This window comes from Panthera leo, chromosome A1, assembly GCF_018350215.1.
Source record: "Panthera leo isolate Ple1 chromosome A1, P.leo_Ple1_pat1.1, whole genome shotgun sequence".
NCBI classification, from domain to species: domain Eukaryota; kingdom Metazoa; phylum Chordata; class Mammalia; order Carnivora; family Felidae; genus Panthera; species Panthera leo.
In genome coordinates, this window is record NC_056679.1 from 47,591,828 (window position 1) to 47,619,337 (window position 27,510).

Here is a 27,510-nt window from a genome sequence, read left to right on the forward strand (position 1 = left end):
AGATTGTTTGTTCCATTTCTATTCTTTAATGATAATACTTGAAATTTTTCTATCTTTTCAGAAGATATAATCTTTATATATTAATCTGGTGTAATGTGCCACTCTGTTTATAAAGCCAGAGCACAGTGGTGAACTTAATAACAAAAATATGAAGAAGCTAGGGTCCTGACTCCCCACACTGCAAAATATATCAATTATTTGTTGATAGTAATTGTCTGATTGTTGAAAGAACCCCTAAACTTTTGGTTTTATATGGTGTTTGTCTTGAGATATGTTTGCTAAGAAGGGAAAACACTATAACTTTTCCTCACAATCTGATTTAATAACCATTTCCCTTTCTTCTCTTATTTTTTTTCCTGTTTGCACTCTCTCACCCTGTCTGGGTATGTCTCCGGCTGTCTGGTTTTTAGAGGTCCTGGGCCTTGTGCACGAAGGCTGCAGCCTCCCTCTGTTCTCTACTTTAACCATCACCCATCATCTTGCCAGCAATGACATGGCAGCTCACAGCCACTCACAATGCACAGGCTCTAGCAACTAGCGTGAAGAAACAAGTACACTTTTGTGTCACAGGTATTTAATAAGCAAAAAGAAATAAAGCTCATAGGTGGATGGAGGTGGAGGGTCAGAGAGACAGAGAGATTTTTAAAGTTCCCAGAACTTTTCTTAAACAATCAAAGAGACCAACATCCTTACTGTTTTGTTTGTGTGTTTTGCCACATCTCCCTGTACTCTTTGATTTCCTGTTTATTTGCCTGGTTTTCACATCCCATCAGTTGTTCCTAGTCTAAAGAATTCTGTGTTGCAGCTTATTCAAGAGCTTATTCTGTTTGGTGACATTATAAAATAGTTCAAATTTTCCATTGCTCAATGAAAACCATTTTTGAAAAGTCACTGTGAGAATTAAAAGTTGAAGTTGGTGGGTGAACAGGAGCCATGGGAAAAGAGACTTCTTTTTAGATATTCTTCACAGTATTCAGGGGTTCAAAAAGATCAGCACCAAACTTAAAAATACCATCAAATGTTTCTCTTTGAAATAATAATCCCATAAGATGATATTGTCCTCCCTTGGTAAATTTTAGTGCCAGTGTTCCAGATGATCTATCCAGACTTTTACCTGTCATTGGCTCTTCTCATCTGTCAGCTAAGAAATGTAAACTGATATTTTATGCATCTATGCATATGTGCATCTATGTCAATAAGGGAAGCAAATTTGCTGGGAAAAATCCAATGCAGATGACTACAGGTCTTCCTTATGGTGAATGGTATATGGACTTTGGAACTATCTCCAGTTACTCCATTGGTTTTTGCTGGTTTTGGAACTCAAAGCCAGGGTCCAATAAAAGATTGGAGATCTTTTATTTTATTTTTTAAAAATAGTTTTAAGAGATAAGGATCAAAATTAAATATCCACAACAGGTGCTTGTCTGCAAATGTGTGCATGCATCGGCACATAGCTATGTGAACATGCAGTGTTTGCCAGCTTGGTAATTGTGGGTGGAATGTGGGCATTAGCTCTGGAAAACACAACCTGCAGTATTTTTATTTTTATTTTTCTCATCCAAACAGAGACATCCAAAACTCTATGTTTTCTATGTGAGCGGTAATAATCCAGAAACGAGCACCGAGAAATGAATAGCTCCATGTGAGATAAATGTGTTTACTCTCCGAAAATACTTCTTTCAAATGCAAATCATTACAAAAATATATCACACACCTTACAACTTTCCATTGTGTAATATACTAGACAGAATATAATCTCATATAGATGGGTATTGTCGTAATTAAAAAACTTAATTTTCATTGCAAGAATGCCTGTGGGGTTACTGAGCTGTATGGAAAGGTAGGCCCTGCAGTCTGTAGTTTTTGAGTTGTTCTTATCTGTTGCCATTCTTTTCGTGTTTCTGTCTTTAGTAAAACACATTCCTGGGGTGCTTAGCGATCTCAATCAGTAGAGTATGTGACTCTTGGTCTCAGGGTTGTAAGTTCGAGTCCCATGTTGGGTATAGAGATTATTTAAAAATAAAAAATCTTAAAAAAAACAAAAACAACACCCCTGACATTCCTACTTTTAATTCCTGCCCTATGAGCCATCCTTGATATTTATTGTTTGGATTGACAGATTATTGGTTATTATTGAAGCTGGGCAATGTCTATACAATGCTTACTGTATTCTCTCTTCTTGGGAAATGTTTGAATATTCCCAACGTGGATTGGATAGGACAAAGGAGCAATCAAACTTCAGGGGAGGGATTGTGGCAGATTGCACTTCCCAAAGATGCCTGCCAACAATCTTCCATACCACATCCACTTCAACACTGTGAACTTGACCCCCATTAATATGGGGTTGTTGTATCCTACCCCCTTATATCTGGGTAGGTTTGTAATGAGTATTGGAGAAATGAAACTATCTGACTTCTAAGACTAAATCATAAAAGATAATGCACTTTTTTTCCTTGTCACTCACTTTTGGAGTCTTGAGTCATCATATAAGAGATCTGACTTCCATGCTATCAAGAAGCCCAAGTCACATAAAGAGGCCACATGAAGGTAGTACAGTTGTCAGCTCCAGCTGAGGTCCAGCTGATCAGCATTGACCTCCAGGTACTTGTGTGATTGTGATGCACACCTCTAGATGATTCCAGCCTTCATCTGTTGAATCCTTCTCCTGAATCCCCTCCCCCTGCCTCCCTTGAGGCCTAGCTGAGGCCTGAAACATCATGGAGTAAGCAGAGACAGTTTCCCCTGTGCCTTTTCCAAATTCCCGAACTACAGAGTCCAGAGTGGTTTGTTATGCAACAATAGTAACTAGAACAAAGCTTTAGGGTTTCTTCTGTAAGTAGAGATTAAGAATTTAAGTGCCCAGTCTTTGCAAAAACACTGTGTAGGGTAGTTGTTAAGATGTTGAGCTCGGGGTTCTCCAGGTGGCTCAGTCAGTTAAGCATCCAACTCTTGATTTCATCTCAGGTCATGATCTGGAACCTCACGGCAGGCTCTACACTGGGCATGGAACCTGCTTCAGATCCTTTCTCCCTCTCCCTCTGCCTCTCCCCGACTTGTGTTTTGTTTTTTTTTTCCTCTCTCAAAAAAAAAAAAAAAGGTGTTGAGCTCTGGAGTTAGGCAGGTCTGGATTCAAACCCCAGCTCCATCAGCTGTAATACCCTAGGTGAGTGTAATTCTGATCTTCTTCGAACTTCAATTTCCTCACTTATAAACAGGGAAAAATACTAGTATCCCATCATGAGGTTTTATGAAAAATGAGGTATTTGGTATAAACCAGTTAGCAAAGTAAATAGCACAGAATATCTACTCTGTAACATTTAGTTAGTTTTTTTTTTTTTTTTTTAATGTGTGAAATGTTTGAATTCTCAAAGACTACCATTATTGTCTTTCTGATTCTCAGCTGTCATCCAGATAACTGAGCTTTCCAGATAAATTAAGATCTACTATATTGGTATTAAGAATGACAATGTTATGTTCACAACTCAAAACTTGGAGAGAAAATAGAAGAATACGTTCCCTGAAGCAGATGTTGCTAGATTATAAGTTTGAGGAGAGCAGGGGCCACATCTCTCCTTTTCATCACTTCATCTCTGGAGCAAGCACATTGAACACATAGAAAATGCTCAGTAAATACTATTTGTATGAATCTCCACAAAATCCTATTTGTGTAGACTTTGGATTCCACAAAAGATGGATTCCTCATCATCTGCTTATTTTCAGAATTATCAAAAATAAGGAATTATCAAAAATAAGGAAGAATTTTCTGAAAAAAAATTTACCCAGAGGCCTAAAATTTCAATATTTATTACAACTATTTTTAGATGTCTTAATTTTATCTAAGGCCATAGAGGCACGGGGAATACTAAGATAATCCACTTTTCATATTTGTAATGGAAAATATTTTCTCTATATTCTTGGAATATTATGATGCATATTAAACAATTTGTTAAGCAATTAGCCCAATGCACTTTTGCATAAATTCTTACAGTTTTGACTTTTATAATTCAGAGGCCAAATTGATATTGTTGAGGAAGTTCTGTGACTTAAATTAACTATAACCTTAAACTCCCTTCATAATTGCAATCACACTACGCAAAGGCTTGATTTTCTTATAATAACATGTAGTTAATTAATTAGAGAGAAAATTATGCATTATGGCAAAAGATTTCACTGTATTCTTGCAACTCATTATTTTTTTTTCTCTTCAACTTTTTAATTTAAATTCCAGTTAGTTAACATACAGTGTAACACTAGTTTTAGGTATAGAACTTAGTGATTCATCACTGACATACAACACCCGGTGATCATCACATAAAGTGCCCCCCTTAATACCCTTCACTCATTTAGCACATCCCTGCCCACCTCCCTTCTAGTAACCGTCAGTTTGTTCTCTGTAGTGAAGAGTCTGTTTCCTGGTTTGCCCCTCTCTCCTTTTCCCCTCATATGTTCGTCTGTTTTGTTTCTTAAATCCCACATATGAGTGAAATCATATGGTATTTGTCTTTCTCTAACTGACTTATTTCACTTAGCATAATACTCTCTAGCTCCATCCATGTCGTTGCAAATGGTAAGATTTCATTCTTTTAAGGCTGAGTAATATTCCATTGTGTGTGTATATGTGTATATATATATATATATATATATATATATATATATATCACATGGGGTTTTTTAGTGGTAATTTTTAAAGTTTATTTATTTATTTTGAGAGAGACAGAGACAGTGTGAGTGGGGGAGGGGCAGAGAGAGAGGGATACAGAGAATCCCAAGCAGGCTCCGCACTATTAGCATGGAGCCTGATGAGGGGCTCGAACTCACGGAACCGTGAGATCATGATCTGAGCAGAAACCAAGAGTCAGACGCTTAACCAACTGGGCCACCCAGGCCCCCTATACTACATCTTTTTTACCTATTCATCAGTCAGTGGACTTTTGGGTTCTTTCCATAGTTTGGCTATTGTTGATAATGCTGCTATAAACATTGGGGTGCATGTATCCCTTTGAATCAGTATTTTTGTTCTTTTGGGTAAATACCTAATACTACATTTATTCATGTCTTCTGTCCATTTTTTAACTGGATTATTTGTCTTATGGGTGTTCAGTTTCATAAGTTCTCTATAGACTTTGGATACTAGGCCTTTATCAGATATGTCATTTGCAAATATTTTCTATTCCATAGGCTGCCTTTTAGTTTCATTGATTGTTTCCTTCCCTGTGCAGAAGCTTTTTATTTTGATGAAGTCCCAGTAGTTTATTTTTGCTTTTGTTTCCCTTGCCTCCGGAGACATATCTAGTAAGAAGTTGCTACAGCTGATGTCAAAGTGGTTACTGCCTGTGTTCTCCTCTAGGCTTTTGATGGTTTCCTGTCTCACATTTATGTCTTTCATCCATTTTGAATTTATTTTTGTGTATGGTGTAAAAATAGATCCAGTTTCATCTTACAACTCAATTTTAATGGAAACACTAGATTCTGATTTTTGTTCGATGAAACAGAATATAAACTTCTGTCTGGGAGTTATATAATCTTGAAAGCATTAGCATTTTCTTGATGACTAGTATAGAAGCTACCTTGCTCCCCAAGGTCTAAAGTTACTGTGTCATCCACATAGGTTAAGTTATGCTATGGTGACAAACAATAGAAAATTTTTTTGTCACACCAAGTCCACTTTGGTTCAGGTGACTCACTAGTTGGTGGCCCAACCTTGCAGGCCCTTTGATCTCAGGGTACCTGCATCTCAGTATTTGTGTTCACGATCACTAAGGCTGTGGAAAAGAGCACAGAGAATCTCATCCTGACTCTGGAGGCTTCTGCTCAGAAGTGATGTATATCACCTCCACTTCACAATCTATTGGCCAAAACAAGTCCAATGGTCATGTTCAATTTCACCGACTGGGAGTCATATGTTCAGAGATAGGAACAGAATGGGAAACATTGGTGAGTCCTAGTAATGTTCTAGGAGGTGATGTATTTAGTGGTTGTAAGAATCTGGTCCAACATTTTTTTTAGGCAAATTTTTCTTCTCCATCTGATGAACACTGCATTGAGTATAAATGGAATCTTGCTTTTGTAATGTAATTAGTACAAGTTAAAGTATAATAAAGTATGGCACAACTTACTGCAATGGAATTTGATACGACAAGGTTCTGTCTTGGATTCCTTCCAAGGGGTGGGGATTCTTAGTTCTAAACTGCCAGAGGGACTTGGTAACAGTATTGCCTTGCTGAGAAAGCAGTTCTGAGGCTGGACCTGGAGGATGATACCATAGTGAGGCTCTCATTTAATTATCTCCCTCTGGTGCGGGACCCTGAGATAAGACACACAGTTTGAAAAGTAATCACAGGCTACTGCAGTAGAATATCATTACACTTCAGTTAGTTACTAGGTAGATTTAAATATCCACCTTTCTGTTCCTAAGAACCAATGTGACACCACTTCTGTCCCCTACCAGTCATTGCCCTGCTATCAACTAAAAGAATATATACACACAATGAAGGTCTGATAAGATGCAATAGGCAGGATTTAATCTTCTTTTCCCCTCTAAACCAAGGAGGGTATATTATGTATTTGCTGCTTTTATGGCTAGATATGATTTTCTGTCGTTTTATTGCTGCATATGGGTTCTTGGCTTGTGCAAGGAAAGTGTCAATAATTTGAACGTTTTGGCACTTTCTCTAATGACCTTTGGCCATTATGAATTGAGAAGACTTTGTTCCAATGTGTTGGAGTTACACTTTTGGACCAACTTTATATATATATATATATATATATATATATATATATATATATATATATTCATTCATTTATTCATTTATGTATTTATGAGAGAGAGTGTGTGCACATGCACACATGAGCACAAGTAGAGGAGCAGCAGAAGGAGAGGTAGAGAGAGAATCTTAAGCAGTCTCCACGGCCAGCACAGAGCCTGTCTTGGGGCTGGATCCCATGACCATGAGATCATGACCTGAGCCAAAATCAAGAGTCAGATGCTTAACCAACTGAGCCACCCAGGCACCCGTTGGGCCAACTTTTTAACTGAAATGCATCATGGTGAGCTGTGGGTAAAGAGATGCCAAATATGCATTGCCCCCAGTGTTTGTTCCATGCCACAAAAGAATCCTTAAGTGTAGCTAATAAAAGAACTTTTCTGGTACCCTGTTTCTGTCATATTGACACAGGATTTGCCTGGGGAGTGCACGTGGGGGTCAGGGTGGGGTTGGCAATGTGTTGAAGGTCTGTGAAAATGCTTCTGCAATGTGCCTTTCACAGGAAGTACCAATCATTTAAGTGCAGACTCAGAGAATGCACTTGAAGTTTGCCATTTGTCCACATTTTCCATTATTTTATCATTGCCACATATGCAATTTTTATTCCTAACCACATTTCGATAGTTTGTCACCTTTTCAACAAAAACAGAGCAGTACATTAAAGGATGTTGTCTTGCAATTGGAATAAAAATAATATCCATTTATCAGGTACCCAAACAGGATATTGTTGCCAATATTTTGAAAAGGGGCATCAGTCTCCTGGCCTGAGGGCATTAGAACATCCATTCTTTACTGGAGCCCCTTGTAGGAAAGGGAAACAAAAGAAAGCATAATGGAGGAAGAAAGAGCTGATCTTTGCAGCTAATTAGAAAGATGTAATTGGATATTTTATTTTGTAAATGGATTTTTTTCTCGATATTATCCTTTCTCATGATTTTCTTCAATATATTTTCCTCAAAACATTGTCATATACATTGCCATGCATGTTGTCATATTTAGTCCTTTCTTCATTTAACAATCATATTGACTATTGCTCTGAGCCCGGAGCCTGCTTCGGATTCTGTGTCTCCCTCACTCTGCCCCTCCCCTGCTCATGCTCTCTCTCTCTCTCCCAAAAATAAAAATAAACATTAAAACAAACAAAAAACCCCAATCATATTGATTATTCACTATGTGACAGGAAAAAGCCAGGTATTAGGGATAACGAAATATTATTTTAAAACATTCAGTGTCAATTAGGAAGAGATAAATAGGGTAAGAATTAGAGAAATAGAGTATAAATGGAAACAAGGTTGTATGGGACCATCAAGAAGGACCAGTTTGTCTAAGAGGAGGAGGAAAAGGGAGAGAGATCTTCACAGCTTTCTGCATGTGAAGGATAGGGATAAGTAGATCAAAGGAGAACGATTGCCCCAGGCAGAGGGAAGAACCCTGAGAAATTAATCAGCCAAAGGGTTCAGGGAGTGGTAAGTGTCCTGTAAAGGCAGAGTTTAGGATGAGGGAGGGATTGGGGCAGAAAGGAGGATGATCAAGCTCTGCAGGCCCCTCTCAGAACTCCGGACTTTGGTACCACATCAAGGAGTTGAGGTTTCATTCTCTAGGTGGTGGGGAGCCACTGAATAATTAGAAACAGGGAGGGCTATGATCAGACTTTCATGTTAGAAAGATGATTCTACAAGGTGGCTCAGTCAGTTAAGCTTCCAACTCTTGATTTTGGCTCAGGTTATGATCTCACAGTTGGTGGGTTCGAGCCCCACGATGGGTTCCGTGCTGACACTGGGGAGCCTGCTTGGGATCCTCATTCTCTCCCTGTCTCTCTGCCCCTCCCCCACTCATGCTCTCTCTCTGTCAAAATAAACAGATTAAGAAAACAAACCCCCAAAAAAGGCAAAGTTTTAATTAGAGGCTGCCATGTTCCAGACTGGAGTGGCCAGTGGGCCTGGCAAGAAGAGGAAAGCTGAAGGATATTGAATTCACACTGTAAAATTAAGAGAACTTGTTAAGTGATTGGATGCAGAGGGTTAAGGAGAAGAAAGAATTGGTGATGATTTCCGTATTTCTGGCTTATGTTACTGGCATTAAACAATTAAGAAATACGGAAAATGAGCATGTTTGAAGGAAACATGAGTTTGAGATGCCTAAAAATTGAAAAAGATCTATCCCTTAATACAATAGTATTGGCTGGCATTTATTGAAAGCCCAGTAGATGCCAAATATTGTTGTAAATTGTATATTTTAACTGATATAATCCTCACAACCATCCAAGCAGCTATTGCTAGTTTATTTAATCCAATCTAAGGTGCCATCAATTGTAAAACACATCGTGATATCAAAGATGTTAAATGTCCTTCCTAGAATTGGTAAAAATATGGTATTATCCCCATTTTATGGATGAAGAAACCAGGCAGAGAGATTAAGTAATTTATGCAAAATAATATATTTAGATCGTAGAGGAACTGGGATTCGACCCTAAGGAGTCTGATCCCAGAAACTTCATTTAATCACTGAGCTATATCACTGCTTCATGCATATGGATTTGAAAAAGAGTGATCTGGCATGGAGATTGAGTTTTTAGCGCCATTAGTAAAAACATCTGTCATATGGCAAAGTGGGGATGGTGTTTACAGTACACAATTCATAAATTTTTTTAGGGGCAGAAGGGGCAGAGAGAGAGGGAGAGAGAATCCCAACAGGCTCCATGCCCAGTGCAAAGCCCAACATAGGGCTTGATCCCATGACTGCAAGATCATATCCTGAGCCGAAATCAAGAGTCGGACGTTCGTCTAACCTACTGAACCACCCAGGCATCCCGTCAATTCATAAATTTGTGATAAAATAATTTAAATTAAAATGGAAATAACATTAATAATTACAACCAATGCCTCTTTTGATACATTAACACTTCTTGGAACATCAGAGTACACCTATTTTAGGCAAATGTCCTACAAGAGAAATTAAAGATGCAACATCAACAGAGTTGCATATCAGAATCGTCCAAAGAAAAATTGGAAGTTTTCAGAAAGGAGGCAGTGGAGCAGTTGATTTTCTTGACCCATCAGCTTCTAACTTCCCTGAGCATATTGCCGTTTCCTCACATGTTTGCTGAAATGACAGCCAAGAGGTGGAGTGGGATGGAAATCTCCCTGAGATGATTGCCAGGCAAGTGTGCAAAATCAAGGCTGTGGATTTGCATGTTAAGCTCACGGTACCTGCAATCCTGGGAACAATTAAATTTCTTACCTGTGGGCAGGCGTGTATTTGGCTACTTGCCTTTACTTATTAAGAAGACAATGTCACTTGGTGCAGTGAGTCACTTTTTGGATGCAATCCTTCTGACTCAGTAGTAGCAAATTTGTTTTGCAGGCACAATTTTTTTTTTTTCTTCTTCTCTTCCACCCTACCCTCCCAGGATATTCAGCTCCCAATGGGGGAAGCAGAAGGGTGAATGGATAGGTTGTTAAATACAGAGACTCAGTTTACAGAATTGCAAGGGAAAGCTAAAAGAAAGATTTGGAGCCCACTCCTCAAGCCTTAACCAAGCCTTAACCAAGTTAAGAGGGTAAACAGAGAATAGCTCTGAAGAGGAGAGTTGCAGAAAAGTAGTCGTCTGGGTCCTCAGCAGAATCAGGTACAGATAGGAGCGATTTTCCTTTGAAAAGAAGACAGTAGAGTAGTCCTGGAAAGAGGGCTGCTTCGGGAGCCAGCCTTCCAGATGGGGTCAGTGTGAACAGCCCTCCAGCAGCTGCAGCTTAACCCAAACAATTGCACGTGTTTGTAAGTGCCTTTCATCCAACTTGTTGATAGTGTAGTGACAATAAACAGAGCAAATGAAGAAGCCACTTTGGCAAGGGATGGGTTTTCAAGAGGAGAAAGCCATGTTTTGGAGAAGGGTTCTAAACTTCTTTTGATTTGCTGTGCTTTGGCTTCTGAAAAATGGATGGTTTCTTTAATTGGTTGTGGTTATTTAATCCCACTCCAGTTGAACCATCCTCACCAAATGTGTGTGTGTGTTTGTGTGTGTGTGTGTGTGTGTGTGTGTGTGTGTGTGTGTTTTAAAATCTAAAACATTGTGTATTTGTTTAAAGAAGGGTACTTGGGTAGGAAAGAATTCTATTTATATCCCTTTGGCTATCATTGGCATAGTACAACCATCTCTGTGTTTTTACTTTTTATTTATTTTCTACCATGACCTCTCTATCTGCCCAACAACCCATATTAAGTAATCAGATCAGCTAGGTGATAAACTGCCTTATGTAAATCTTTTGAAAAGGAGGTGGCTTATAAATACATTCCAAGATAAATACAAAATAGTGAAAGCACCAAAGTGATCTCTGAGAGGATAAAAACAATTTCTTCACTAGCGAAAAGTTTGGCAAAGACAAGATTGGAGACTTGGAGGGAAAATATAATAATATAATAATGCTCTGAAAGGCAGAAGCAGGTGATAGACTGACTCTCTGGTGGGTGCCTGGGTAGGTGGAACCCGGGCAAAGCTTAGGGCAGAAACTTTTCAGAGAGCGTATCAGAGATTACATTCTGCAGCTGCTAATAGGGACTGTGAAATGGCGTCCTCCACAAGAGTAAGGTTTATGTTTAACTCATTTAGTGACAAGTCCAGAAGCAGACAAGCTGATCTGTTATATGGCAGCTCCTTGATGTCATTAGAGGCTAGGATCTCTGTTCTCATTCTCAGGCTTATATAATGGTTGTTAGAGCTCCAGCCATCACATCCGTGACTCAGGTAGAAAAAAAGCAGAGGGAGAGACTGGGCAAGGGAGCTCTGCTAGTTGAGACAGTTCCCTTTAAAGAGCTCTTCCTGAAGCCCTACTTACTAACATGCCTATCTTCAAAGGGCCTAAGGAAGGTAGCTTTCTGACCCAAACACCTGCTTCCCTCCTCGCTGCTTCCCTCCCAGTCCTTCTGCTAATAAGGAAACGGAGGAGAACATCATTGGGTAGAATCTGGTAGTCATTGTCATAATGGAGTGGGTGGGGGAGCAATAGATTGACAGCAATGAAGGCAAACCATGCTTATTTTATTTATTTATTTTTTTAAGTTTATTCATTTATTTTGAGAGAAGAGCATGTGCTTGCACACACATATGCTTGAGTGGGGGAGGGGCAGAGAGAGAGGGAGAGAGAGAATCCCAAGCGGGTTTCGCATTGTCAGCTCAAAGTCCAACCCAGCGCTGGATCTCACGAACTGTGAGATCATGACCTGAGCTGAAATCAAGAGTTGGACGCTTAACCAACTGAGCCACCCAGGTGCCCCCATGCTTATTTTATTATTTTAGCTAAGGTCAAATTTTTCAGAAGCTGAAGTACAAATGTTGCCTTTTTGTTAATACAGTTTAGCCCTGGACATTACATAGTCAATACACTGCATTTCACTACATCTGGGTAGGGCTGAGTAATTGGGGCCAACAATTACAGAAAATTTGGAGATCACTGAAGAATTGAATATTGTTACTGACAGATCACAAAATTCTATAGGACTGTACTTCCTGCAAGAAGGTTACTGTTATTATTATTATTATTTTGAATGGTGTTTGAGGAGGTGAATGTGGAACTGGCTCATTTTGTGTAAAGTTATTTTTCTCAGAGCTTGTAAGTAGCTGAATCTACCTCCTTGGATCCCATATGATGGAGATGGAATGGCCCCAGGGGATCCAGAATAGAACTCTGTAGTCACTAGAACTTTTCTAATTGATGTCAATGGTGTCATAAACAGTTTTGCAGTTGGTTTGGTATTTATATTCTAAAGATCACAAACCACTGATATCTATCTTGCAATCCTCTGTCTGCCAAATAGTCATTTATCTCTTCTCACAAAATTTCTAGAGGTACACATGTCCCTCACCCCAACCCAGACACACACACACACACACACACACACACACACACACACACACAATGGGACCTAAGTAGCAAGTTCATTTCTAAAAAAAAGGTTAAAACAACAAAAAACCTTTTCTTAACTCTAACAACAATGTTACAATACATCAAATGAAGATAAGTCAAAGTAGTTGGTAATGTAGGTTCTATCATATTTGAAATGTTTATTTTGTCTTATAACTGGGATAACCTCATGGAAACAAAGAGTGGGTTTCATGGTGGCAATTACTACACATGGCAGTAGTAATCTAGACTATATCCCAGAACATTCGGCTGGATTGTGGATCACCAACTGACTCCAGAGAGCCTCTGTGCTTGGATTAGCTCCACTGGGCATGAAACAAGGCACAAAATGGACTGTTCTTTTCTTTTTCTAGAGAACTTCACATGTAGCTACACCCCCGTGTGAAAAATAGAAATGATTTTTGTTTTTAAATTAGAACCAACTGAACCAACTCGAAAAAAATGTGGAAGGAATAAATTCAAGTGTGTGAAAGCATAAGGAGGCAAGAGGAAATAATTCTATTATAATTATTTTTCAACAAGGGCTTACATCTGTTTCTAATTTATACAGATTATTGACACATCTGGATGTTTGGCCTTAGGAATTATAAGTTGCTGTGGTGGCATTTATTTTTTGAATCAACTCTTCAGACCACCCTGGAACTCAGGCAACTGGTTTGGAAAGAAGGTTGTGATATTTTAAATAAAGTTACCTTCTGGCATTTCAAAACCAGTGCAAATGGGATTCTGTCATGTTGTGTTTTATAAATTGTGGTTTTGCATTTTTGACACCTGCAGGAAAAATAAGACCAAAGCCAAAGGCCTAATGGCTTGACAATGACAAATTATAATAGCCAGATAAAGCTATCAAGGGGACACTGGAGATGGGTGTAAGGTTAGCCATTCGCATTAACCATGGGGGACCCTGGATTTCAGCAGAAACCAAATAGTAACCGAGTAAATGACTGATGCCAATGTTGTTTTAACATGGCCTGACAGAAGGATGCATGCCTACACGGAAAATGGGATTGTTAAGAAGTATCGTTGATTAATACTTTACCTCTTGGACTGATTCCTTTTGTAATCAGGAGCTAACTTTTCTTCGTATGTGGTCTGATTGTAGTAATTTATTCCAAGGGTATGAATAATGGGAATCGTGGAGCAGACCCTTAAGATTTTAGGAAACAAAAACACGATGAAACACTTATTTCGTGGCAAATATTCCTTAAATGGAGTAGCATGATTTTATTAAAGGGAACAGAAGACCATACATCAAAAGCCTAATGTAAACTGGCAGAAACAAAACAAAACCCTCTTATAGTTCTTTAGTGTAAAGGTATAATAGAAATAATTAAGCATACAATATGGTTCAATTCATTTTGGGAAGAAGGCTCTAGAGTTCTCAGAGTAGATTTGGTTCTTTGTTTTTCTGTCACAGCAAACCTTGAAATTCTCTCAAGTTTCACTAGATAGGGTGATGTTGCACAGCAGACTGACATTAAAAAAAAGACATCTGGCTTGAGCTTTCTTTAGAGGCAATTATTGTGTTCCATTTTAAAAGGAAATGATCATATTTGTAGAATATCTGATATATTCTAGAAACAAACTTATCTGTTGTGCTGACATTCCTGTGTCTTTATATATCATTTTATTGAGTGCTTACAAAACAAAAACACCAAATGCATACCAATGCCTGAGATAAATGATAAAATGTTCCCAAGTATCAACCTAAAGTCAATTTATGAGGTGTAATGGAGGTCTGCTTTTTACAGCCTTTTTAGTAGAGATGGAACAGCAGAAATCAGCATCAGTTGGCCCAAATCCAAAGACCTCACCTTGCAAAAGATACCTATGTAATTAGCAATGTTCCTATCTCCATTTCAGTTCAGTCTTCTATTTTAAAAGGCTAATAGGTGTCCATTGGGATCCATTCATAACCTCTGAGGAAGAATTCATTGCAACTCAGTAGGGTGGCATTGTACAATTTTGACTTGAATAGTTTAAAAACCAGTATCACTTACATTATCACCTACAGTTCTGTCATTTTCAGGCCTCAGACCTCATGAATGTGTGATTCACAAAGCTAACTTAGAATATTTCTAGTTAATTTTGAGTGTCTAACTCTTGATTAAGCACAAATGGGCCTCTAATAGATGCTTTGATGAGGGAAGACAGAAATGAACATGAATACTGAGCTTTACAGATAACATGAGCATTTCATTAAGTGAAACTTTGCCTTTTCTCTAAGTAGGGTGGAAGTCAGTGCCCTGTTACTGGAAATAATAATAGTAGGCTGGCTTGAGTTTTAATCTACCCTCCCTTTTCCCTGTCCCACAGCAAGTGACACAGGCTATTTGCCCAGAGCAGGGGAGGAGGAAAGATTTTTGAAAAGTTTCCAGCACTTTTAATAATAGACCTTTGCAAATGCTCATGCACACCAACAGTTAAATGGGGAAGGGGGTTTGGTCAAGTGCAGAAGTGGTGCTTTTCCAGGTAGATCATTGGAATGGGCTGGAGTGCGCAGAAGACAGCCATTTCTAAGGAGATCTTTCCTTTCTCTCCGAACAAACTTTCCTTGGCCTCTATTGAAGGTACAAATCAAAGGACAGGAAGGAACAGGACTGGGAGAGAATCAGATGTAGAAAATGCCAGTTCAGAGAGAAGAACAAAGCAAGAGGGAAGAAACAGAGAAGCATAAATGCAGGACTACACCAGACCCTGATCTTCAAGGTGCAATTTCTCTGGTGTACTGTGCATCCAGACCTCATTCCTCCTCCTCTCTTGCTTCTGACTGGAAATAGGGAGCTGATGAAATATGTCTTGGGGCAAATGCCATTGCATACTTAAGATGAGGTAGTCCCAGAATGTTGAAGGTGGGAGGTGACACTGGAGGTCACTGGTCAAATTTCCTTTCCATAAGATGAGGAATCAAGGCTCAGAAAGGCGAAGGGATGAGTGGAAATCTCTAAGCATGACCCAGAGTAAACAAGCATTTTTGACTGGTTTTTCGCATCTTGAGTAAGAAGAAATGATAATTAAAAATATTCTGAACATGTAAAAAGCTATCTCTTAGTATTTACTGAGTATGTCAAGTATATTCTATACTGACCCTGGTGCAGTGAGGAAGAGATAAGGATGGGTTGAACACATTTCCTGACAATTTTGATGCATATAAAGCAGGTATTCGGTGGTATTATAAGCAGGATGAACATAGATGGCCACCCTATGAAGTGACAGAAAGAAAAGGAACTTTCTCTCCAGGCTTCTAAGGCTCCTGTGTGAACAGGAATCATGTCAAACCTTTGCCCATGAGGAGAGTTTGGCCTATCACATACTGGTGGAGTAGGAGGAGTCTTCTGGATTTTTTGGTTTGTGGAGGTGGGAGAATTTCTCCCTTTAGCCATTCCAGAGGGCCCTTTGCTTAGTAAGAGTTGGAATCTTGAAGTGGTTTCTAGTCATTACCTGAATCATCAGGAAGGATTCTTACTATACTATTCTTCCTTTTCTGTTTTCTCTTCATCACATGGTGGCTCAAGGCTTTTTAGAAGATCTGCTCTGATTTCAGAACCTGTATGCAATCTTTCTCATTGTTTGTTTTTCTCTTTTGACTGGTTAAATCACATTCATCTTTGATCTCTCACCAACCAGAAATTCCTCTTCTTTTGACTCATTCATTTCCTTTACCAGGAAATATGGAAAGGAACCCCTGTATTATCAGGTCTAAACCTTATGTGGCTTTCTGTTTTCTTTTCATCTAACCTTTAAGTTGCTCTCAACTGTATTTTGGATTTAAAATACTTGTTTTAAAATCATTTCCAACAGAAGATTATATTTATTCATTAATTAATAAGGCTTTTATTCCATATCATAACTTGAACCTTTTAGCACTAATATCTTTTTATTTTTCTGGATTGAAGACTTTGTGCTTTACAGTTATCTAGAAATCTATGATTCTTCACTTTTCTTTACAAACTTGTCATGTAAACTCTTACAACCATTTCTTATAGTTTCTCTTTTTCACTTAAAAAGTCTTTTGGATCATTATGTTTCATATAGTAATATTAAATGTGCTGTTGTTACAGAAAATCTCTGAAGTCCAACTTTTGGACTCCTACGCTTTGACCTCCAGTTTTCCTGATGAGAGAAAATACATTCTGTATTCCAAAATGTCACTCCAGGTCAACCGGTCCTTTGAGATTTGGCTTAAATCCCTTGTCCCATGTGTGGTGAGAGCCTCAGTGCTTCTGAATGTCTTAGGCAATAGGGGACAGGACACTTCCATTTCTCGTGGCCTCTCCTAGCCCTGGACTCCTACTTCTGCTGATTGGCTTGGTCCATGGCTAACCATGCTGTTGCTACTACACATTCTCTGCCCCACAAAGGACACTGCCCAGGTCCTTCTTCTCACATTCCGAGGCTGTGTGTAGAGCAGACATTCACTGAAGTTCATGGCAATTGAGTTGTTTAATTAACTAAAAGAAGTTTAAATAATAGCATCATTAAAGTTAAATATGTAATATTGCAGTGCTAAAACTCCTTGGTCCTTGGCAACTTTTTACTCTCTACCTGTTTTAGCAGCCGCCTGGTTTGTGATCCCCCTCTCTTTATTCCCCATCTTTCCTCTGGCCGCAGCGCCATCCCCTCAAATCTTGTTCTTTCTTACTTGAGAGTTTAATTATCTTGGTAAAGTCGTGCCTTTCACCTGGGCATCTCTTCAGGATCTCAACTTATAGCTAACGTTTCAGCTAGGTCTATTCGCAAACAAGACATTTTTTTTTTCCCTGTAAAGAACTCTGGCATTTGTGGTCAGTCTTCCCTGGCAGCACATCCCTTGTCCCTCCTTCCAAATTACATGAATTGATCGATTGATTTTAAGTTTATGTGGAGAGAGAGAGCGTGCACACCCACACACAGGCGCACACACATACATGCATGTGAGCAAGGAAGGGGCAGAGAGCAAGGGAGAGAGAGAATCCCAAGTAGGCTCTGTGCTAACAGAGTGGGATTTGATCCCACAAACTGTGAGATCATGACCTGAGCCAAAATCGAGAGTCAGAAGCTCAACCAACTGAACCACCCAGGCGCCCCCAAATTATGTGAATTGAAAGCAGAGAAAACCATACCTTCTTTGGAGCAAACCTTTTGGTATTGTCATTATTTTAAAAGTCTTGTCTCATCTTATTTAAAAATATTTTTAATGTTCTACTTTATCTTATATCAAAAAAATCTCATGGGGGCACCTGGGTGGCTCAGTTGGTTAAGCTTCCAACTTGGGCTCAGGTCATGATCTTGCAGTCTGTGAGTTTGAGCCCTGCCTTGGGCTTTGTACTGAAAGCTCAGAGCCTGGAGCTTGCTTCGGATTCTGTGTCTCCCTTTCTCTGTCCCTCCCCAGCTCACGCTCTATCTCTCTCTCAAAAATAAAAACAAAAATTAAAAAAAAAATCTTTAAGAATGAGAAAAGAAAAATCTCATGAGAAAATTATGAAAGCTACATTGTTGTCAAATTTAATACAAGTGAATATAAGTGAAAGTGAAAATTGAACATGCTTTACCCCATTGTCGCATTAAACTTTGTTCCTTTCATTCGTCTCAAGTAATTCAAAGTTATACATTCTATTCTGCTTTTTATGGCTAGGGTAAACCTAAGCGGGGTCGGGGGTGGGGGTTGGGGTGGGGGGGTGGGGAACCACGTGTGTATACATATATATCAACCTAGTTCTTTTTCATCATTAAGAATGAAAATGTCTGGATTATCCTTGGGCTAAATGAGAAATTTAACACACCTCTGCAATTCCCAGAAATTGTGGAAATAACCTGAAGTTTTAGTTCCATATTATTATTATATATCAAGCACTTTCAATTTCAAGAAGCCCCCTCATCTTTTCAAACAAATGTGTTAAGTCTCACTGTTTCATTAACAACAGTTGTTTAGACCTAGTCATTTTTATCAAGTCTATTAGTTACTACTCTTTTATGGGATATCTTTTGCTTTCTTTGAGCTGTTATTTTAGGCGGAACCAGCCTTCCATTCATTCTATGTCTTCCCTGGGCATCAAAAGCACCTAAGTCAACTTCTTCTGCCTTGGCCAGCCCTTCTCTCTACACCCAGAATACAAACCATAAATGATGTCAAATCTTCTCTATTCCTCAAGAACTTTGACACTGGGTCCAAAACTGAAACAGGTCTTGAATTTGTTCCATTGGTTTTTGTGGCCTGTCCCGGTCTGTCAGCCTGTTCTGATCTAGAGGGTCTAGGTCAGGGTCTGAAGGGAAGGCAGACCTGGTAGGCTTCTCCTCCACTGGTTGGTATGCTAACACTTGCCATCATCAGTGCTGGTTTTGTTTGTTTTGCTCTTTTGTGGAAACAGCTAAACCCTAGTTCTCTACTATATTATTTCGAGAGAAGTAGAAAGTAACATTCATGTGTTTAGAAATCCAGGAGCTCTAGATTTGTACATGGAACAGGTATTTGTATTCATCTTTCTGTTTTTCTCCCCAGCACCTTCCACATCTGATCTTGTTCTCCATGTAGGTTAAAGCACACACATATGCATGTGCACGTGCATGCATACTCCCACACTCAACCAAAGGGGAAAGGACATAGTGTGGTAAATAAAATAATATAAAGACTCATCTCCAGGAATCTATACCAGAACAGTCAAAGCAACTACTCAACAAGAATTATATTTCTTATTTTCTGTGCTAAATCAGACATAGTCTCTGTGCCCTAGGAGCTCACAGTGTTGTCAAGGAGATTCGATGGGCACATAGGAAACAACACAATGGAAAGAAGAAAGGATACGGAAAAGCTGAGTTCAAATCCCCATTCCATCACTAGTAATTGTGTGGGTTTGAATAAGTCACTTCATTTCTTAGAGCCTTTACTTATGATTTCTTGTGACAAAAGATTTTTTTTTTTTCCATTAAGAGCCACATAGTTTGGCAGCAAGAAAACCAGAAAAGGATAAGGAACAATTAAACTCTGCTTTCAAGGGCTATAACCCACCAGGGAGGCAAGACAAGCACACAAGACAATGTAAGAACATTAGTGTCCTATGTGAGAAATGACCCTCTATGGCACTCCTATGAGGTCAGAAAAGACACATGACAGTGGGAGAAGAGAGGGATGTTGATTTAACATTAAATGAGCTCAAAAATACACTGTTTAGTACTTGTTTTGATCTCTGATCTCAGTTTTAATACAGCAGGTGGGACACATAATTGGCAAGAGAGAGAAAGGAAAGTTCTGGAACAGGTGGGATGGCTGCCTGGGCAGTTGGCCAGAATGTCCCCAACAGAACATTCTACTATCAGATAGGGTATATTCCCACCTCATACAGTGTCTTCCATATGTCTCAAAATATTGACAGCCTTAAGAAATGATGTAGAAGAGCAAATAAAAAGTGAGGAAGGGAGAGATTACCCAGGACAAACAAGGAGGATGGAGGCCAGCTGTTCTCCATTCTTCCCAGGGACAAAGAGTTCCGTCCTCAGATCTGTCCCAGAGCATTATCTTATTGCACTTAGCACTTTCTACCTTGGATTGCAGTTATTTATGTACAAGGCTTATCTTCCCTACTGAACTGCAAGTGTGGGGAGCCCAGAGCCTGCCTCTTTCGCCTTTGGATCCCCTTAGTGCGGGCCTCCTACCTGCTGGGAACCCAGCGACTGTGTGTTAAAGGCACAGAAGGGCTGGAAAGAGCAGTGGTAGGATTTCAGTCATGTCAAGTTAAAGACTGCTTTCATGAGAGTTGTTGAGTCAGGGAATACTTTGCTGAGGGAATGTTATCTGCTTCTTTAGAGGTCTTAAAAAAATAACATGGTCTCATCAATTTGAAATGATTTAAATATGGTCTTGCATGTGGCCAGAGGGAGAGAGCAGCTGAGCTCTCAAGATTCTTTCCAGAGCTTAGAGCTCTGATTCTGTGATGGGAAACAACAGCTTCTTGTCTCTCCTTCATTCTCTGTTTTTCCACCTCTTGGTCAACCACCCAAGGGTGATAAATGAATGGTAGGACATCTGTCTCTTGTCCCTTTATGAATGTCTCCTCTTACCTGAAAGAGAGATGTGGGCTGGGATTACTCACCTGAACAAGGTCCAGCTCTTCTCTGAGGTCACAGCAGGTCTGTATCTGCCTTCTGTGGTGGCAGTGCATGCAGGGATGGTGGGCTGCCTCCCTCACCTGGCCTAGAAGGTATGGAGGCTGTTAATGATGTGAATGGTTGTTTTTGGATATATGGTTTCCCAGAAATCTTCCAAGTGGGGACTCCAACGTTGGCATGAAGATTTTTTCGAAGGCATCTAAGACCACTCCGATTGGGCTTGGATGCAGCCCTGCATGCCAGCGATCATATATGACGGCCAGGAAAGCTCTTCCCCTTTCTTGCTTCCAACTAGTGGTGCTAAGTGAGAATAAAGGGATTTCTGAGAAGAGAACTGCATTCTTCCATTTGACAGTGAAATCATGTTACTCTATTTGAAAGAAACTTTGCCTCCTAATTTTCAAGCAGTCTTGAAATAAGATGTTCAAGGACCGTTGAAAATGCATCTTCCTATTTTTGATTTCTCATTTCACTTGGGTTCCAGAGATTCCTTGTTTGCTTCTATTTCTTCGAATTTCCTTTTGAAAATTATAGTAAGGTGTGGAGAACTGTTGGTGGTTTGATAAGACCAAGTTCTTTGGGAAAGGGGAGAGTAGTGGCTCAACACTGAACTAACTTGTATTGAGCCCTCACTCTGGGTTGTTGCATCTGGGGATAGAATCTGCATCTCACTGATTACCCTTTAGCTCCAGGTCTCCAGCAGAGAAAAGGCAGCAGGTTTTTTAGAAGTAGGCCTCCAGATTTCAATAAGCTACTTGGGGCAGTCATTTGGGTCATTGAATGACAGGTTATTCAATACGCATATTCTGGGAGTTAATTGTGTTGACCTCTGCTCTCCAGTATTGTGTCATTAGCTCCGTGTGGCTATTGAGCACTTGAAATGGGGCTTGTCTGAACTGAGATGGCCTGTGAATGTAAAATACAAACCACAATTTCAAAGTCTTAATATAAAGAAAGAATGTAAAATAGCTCAATGATATGTTTCATTGATTATATGATGAAATGATAATATTTTGGATATATTGGATCAAATAAAATATACCACCAAACATACTTAATTTCACCTATTGCTTTTTAGTTTTCTTAACATGGCTACTAGAATATTTAGACATACATATGTGGCTCGAATTATATTTCTGTTGGATGGCACTGCTCTAGACGTAGCACTGGAAAGCAGTGGGGATAGTTCTCCTCACCAGATTTTCTCCTTTACTCTATTGTTTTTTGCAAGCACTAAAATGGCCAAATTTGGGCAAAGACGCTGTGTTGCCTTAAAAGGAACATATACCCTTCTCCATGTTTCTTGTCTTTCCAATTAGATTATAAGTATCTTGAGTGGCTTCAAGTCAGAGAGTCAACAAAACCATAATTCGTGGTAACTTGTGTTAGGTATGGTGCTGGGTTCTGGAATTGTGACATTGAATAGAACCTGGCCACTGCCCTAGGAACCTGCTGTCTATAGATAAGGCAGGGAAGAGCACAGCTGCTAGAATCAAATTCAAGAAGTGTTATGGTAGAGTCTATCTAGCTCAGGGTATTCCATCGAATCACCTATTTCTCTAATTGCCCCAGCTGTACTCAATCACTTTTATGTATTACTTGTTTTTATCACACAAATAAAAGATAGTCATTGTAAAAAAAAAAAAAAAAAAGAAAAAGAAAAAAAGAAAGAACAAGGAAATACAGATAAAGCAAAAACACAAAGTTCATGGTTGCCACTGTTGGCATTTGGATTATATCCAGCCTCATCCAGTAATAAGGTTCTAAATTGTCAGAACTCAAACTCGGATTAGGCATAGTAGAAAGGGAATCTGTGGCTTTTCAATGGCTGGATCCACAGATTTGAGCAATTACCAACTGTCTATCTGTCCGTCCCTCCCCATCTTTCATTGTGTTTTTTCTGTGCTATCCAGATCTGCCTTTATTCTCTTTGGGGGATCCCATGGACAAGAGATGTCAGTCCTAGGAGGGAGAATGTTTAGAGACCCATGTGGCAGCAGTGGCTGAGAAGACTCCCTAGGTAGGAGACACAATGAGACAAGAATACATTCCTGGATCTGCACCCCTCTTTCCTGCAGGAAGGATTAGTGAGATATACCTTTGGACCAATAAAGGAGAGGTTCTGACATTTCCATATATACAATCTCTGTCACATGGAAACATCAGCACCTCCCCTGTAGATACTTGTCCAGTACTTGGGTTTATTTCATGGTTTTATAATAACTGTCCAGTTTCTAACACAGAAGAGCCAGGGTGGCAAATACTGATGCTTGAGTGCCCTGAATGGTGACATGTCTCAGACCTATTCGTGGGGCTCCACCAGCTCTCTCCATGGCACTTTGAAAAGGCACCTCTCTTGGTCTTCTCTAGGATCCTTCTGACTCCTGATAGAATAAAAACAGCGTGTTTAGGCTGCACAAAGGTCAAAGGACACAAATAAATAATGGATATGCATGTTGAATAAAGAGTAACCTTTGCCTCTAAAATTGATATATCACCTGTTAATCTGATCATGTAGAACATGGTTGTCAGACTAACATAGGACATGATAAAGCTTGATTTACAGAACGATATACTTTGTAAAATAAATGATTGTGAAACACTTTGAACGTATAAAGTCTTATATGGACGCTTAATGATCATGGTAATTATTTTACAACTTAATTATAGGAAAATGAAAGCAGAGCAGCTTAACGAATTCAAACACTGATCAGACTGTGTACTATGAGGGAGATAAAAAAGAGAGTTTGTAGCTTAGTGTCACATTCTGCGATTGTTTAACCTATAGTCAGACTTCTCAGTGTTTTCTAAAACGGAGGGAGTTACAAAATGATTTTGGTTATGCAGATAATTAGCTTTAAGTGAATTATATTTTGTATTCCGTAAGAATAGCCTTTTAAAGAAACAACAAATGGTACAGGCTGGCGTGGCCTGGGGATGAGAGAACTGATAAAGGACATACAGGGAGACCTGTGTGCTTGTGATACAGCTCTTCCCACATGAGTGGGGCCTCGAAGCCTGGCCCCAAACTCACCCCTGAGCACAAATGAAATTAGGTGCATCTCTCTCTCTCTCTCCCTTCTTAAAAAATGTATATATTGCAATATGATGATGTAAGCTTGGGCTTTGGAGTGAATTTACTAAAAGCAGTAATGCATGTTGCACATTTTGTCAAGGATTACAAAACACTGGACACTTGTGCCCATCCACAGAATTTCCCTGCTGATCCTGAGAGCTGAGTGCAGATGGAAATTCGAGTTTTATTGTATTTGGCTATCAAGTCTATTAAAGAAATAGCTTATTATGCCCGTTCACTAGACATGCTTTTGGCCTTGGGATTTTTATACCTTTGGTCCTTGGCTACAGTAGTTCATACATAATAAACAGAGATTAAAGTTGTTTCCTATCATGAGATGAATAATATTTAACATAGCTATTCAACGTATCTAACTAGTGACCTTTGGCCAAATCACTGAAATAATTCGATTTTTAAAATCAGATTTCATCCTGCTTTGACGTGAATTGATTTCACTGCCTCCAACTAAAGTTTGAAATAGACATTTAGGCATACATGGCTTTCCTAACCTATAAGGAAGGTCAGTGCCTGAATAATCTTGCATATTTGCAGTTCAGATTTACTCTCTCACAATCATTTTGCAACCCATCTGCACAGGGTTTATACCTTTGAGGTATAATCCCAAGTAATTTATCACTTTTTCTGTTCACTAAAATTAAATGGTTTAATTCTTAGGGGATTAGTTGAGAAAACATTTGCTGTTTCGGCCAAGCCTCTATAATCTATATTTCTCCTAGTTGTTAAAATGTCAAATTGAAAGAGGGTCAAGGAAAGCAACAATAAAGTTCAAAGAGAGTATTATATTCTCTTCAGTTATTGCAATTTTTTATCGGTCTCATTGATCCTGGATAATAAATGCACATTGCTGTAAGTTTCAGAAACTCAAGAAGATGTTAAGGCAATCAATTTTATGAATAAATGTATCGCTAAAAAGAGGATTTTGCTGGCAAGGTCAAGAGCTGGCTCTTTGTGAAAACATCTTGGGCTTGCCTTTTCACACAGATCTTTGACAATTTCCGAACATTTAAAATAACGTATCTGTTAAAAGTATGTTTGAAAAGCTAATGTCTGTAGTTCAGCAGCACAATTAACAAATTAATGAACTCACTTTCTGTTTACCATTGAATTATAATTGCTAATTGGTTAATCTAAATAAAGCCTCGGGCCTTTATTGGAAGTGTTAGCATTTGAAACCACTGGCTGCTTGAATTTCCTCAACTAACACTCCAGACTTGTGAAATTTAAACAAACTTGTAAAATCTGGGCACCTTTTAATGCCTCTCAATAGCCTATCATCACGGCCCAAATCTATTAGCAAAACAAATAAACAGCTTTTGGAATTTAAAGGTAAATATAGGAATTCATGAATATACTGATTGCTCTTTCACGTTATAGCTGATTGCTCAAATGTGGCCCCCAGCAACGAAGAGAACTGTGTGTGTGTGTGTGTGTGTGTGTGTGTGTGTAGATATTACCTCTGGGGAATTCAGCCTTTTAATTCTGCAGAAGAATTATATGTTAACAGCTTTCCTTTTATGTGTAATTGGTGCATTGACACAGGTCCTTTCCCAGCCTTATTTGAAAAGTCTTTTTCCTTATTCCTTCTTAGTCACTTCCGCTTCTTCTCTTTGCGCGACCTTGAATTCCCGGGCCTTTCCCCCACGCCGCTCCTGCGCCCGCAGGGGACCTGGTCTCCTCCAGGCGTGGCCCCGCACTTCCCGACCAGGGCAGAGCCAGGGCGACAGCCAGCTTGCAGACAGCTGTTGCCTGCGGGGCAGCGGTGGGGTTGTCATTAGCAAGGAGGGCAGGACTGCTCTGAGGCTGTCCTGTTGGTGACCAAGAAACAATTGTCCCTGACGGCCAGTCGGCAGGAGGCTCTGTGTTTCCATTCTCTTTGACCTGATACGAGGCTCGAGCCACTGTTACCTGGAAAAGGCTGAACTGCAAACTGCAGCAGGCTCTTCAGAGAGCAGTTGCAAAGGTGTAGGGCTCTGGATAGCAAGCTGTGATGGCTCAAGTATAATGTGCATTTATGATTTTCCTTGTCGACGAAATAGATGTGAAGTAGACACACCAAACTGTTGCCCGTCTCTGAGTCAGGCGCGGCTGTAGTCACTTTAAGATGAAGATCTCAGGGCGCCTGGGTGGCTCAGTCGGTTAAGCATCCGACTTCGGCTCAGGTCATGATTTCACGGTTCGTGAGTTCAAGCCCCGCATCGGCTATGTGCTGACAGCTCAGAGCCTGGAGCCTGCTTCAGATTCTGTGTCTCCCTCTCTCTCTGCCCCTCCCCTGTTCGTGCTCTGTCTCTCTCTGTCTCAAAAATAAATAAAACATTAAAAAAATTTTTTTTTTTAAGATGAAGATCTCATGTCGTTCTGGGACTCCACAGACTAGAGGGGAAGACAGTTACCAGGCCCAGCAATAAGGCCAGGATAGAGGGATGCACAGGCTGTCAAGGGAGCACCCTGTCCAGGGCGGTTCTCTTTGTTTGTCGTTGTGTGGTGTGCTTACAGCAGCATTTCATGAACATTCAGTGGACTGAGGTTGTTGCAGGATGGACGGTGTGTGAGGGCATGTATTCTGGGTCAGGAACGCCAGCCTGAGGCTACTGTAAGAGTCTCAGGGTTGATGAGGATCAGGTCTGGGTGAAGTTGATGAAACGAAACAAAACGAAATGAAAACAAAAGACAAGAAAAGAAGAAAAGGAAAGGAAAGAGGAAAAAGGAAAGATTAGTTACATATATTTTACACACACACACACACACACACGCACACACATTGGCAGGGTTTTCTCACAAAGATAAATCCTTTTGAAACACAAACTATACATCCCAGAGTGATTTTGTGGGGTCTAAAGCTTTTGCCAAAGCCGAAGGGGATAAGGGGGGAAGGGGTCTCTGCTAATCGCTCTCTTTCTGGTACAGTCTCTCCTTTCCAATGTAAATTTAGGCAGTTGAGGGGGAGGCAGAGAGCTTTCTTGCATCTGCTGCATTTTGATTACTTTTAACTTGAAATAATTGTTATGCCAAAGTGGTCCATCTTGGGGCAGTCTGCCCTAGGCCCCTACAAAAAGAACATCTTAGGACTCGTTTCTACTTTTATAGGGCAAAATAACCTTTGGTCTGGTCCCTGGGTGTCACTACACAGGGTCCATAGCTACAGTGGATTTAACTTTCTACACAAGGCATTCATAGGTACAGACATTCTTTCTACACAAGGAGGGATGTGACTGTAAATAAAAAAATATACCCACCAAATCCAAACCGAACATATTCTCCACTCAAGCTCTCCTTAGCCCAGAGTTTCTCAACCATGGCTACACTGACATTTTGGACTAGGTAGTTCTTTGCTGTGGGGGCCCATCCTATGCATTGTAGGCTGTTTAACAGCATTTACTCTGTAGATTCCGATAATGTATGTGCAGTGGTGACAACCTAAAAGGTCTCCAGACATGGCCAGACATCCTCTGGGGAGCAAAATCACTCTCACTCCCCTCGCCTTTAAGAACCACTGCCTTAGACAGATTTGCCCAAAAGTCTATGGCCACGCTAACACTATCTAACAAGAGGGAACAGTCACAAGGCAGGAATTGCAGTATAACTGCTTACAGCATTAAAGTAGGACAATGCTAACCCAACCAAAAATTTCCTTCTCTTATGTAAAAGTTAT

At 39.8% G+C, this 27,510-nt stretch overlaps 1 pseudogene; it reads right to left on the bottom strand.

The window, feature by feature from the left end:
• The window catches only part of LOC122229322, a 109,678-nt pseudogene extending 82,523 nt beyond the window's left edge, over positions 1-27,155 (bottom strand).
• Positions 27,156-27,510: the final 355 nt, after the last annotated feature.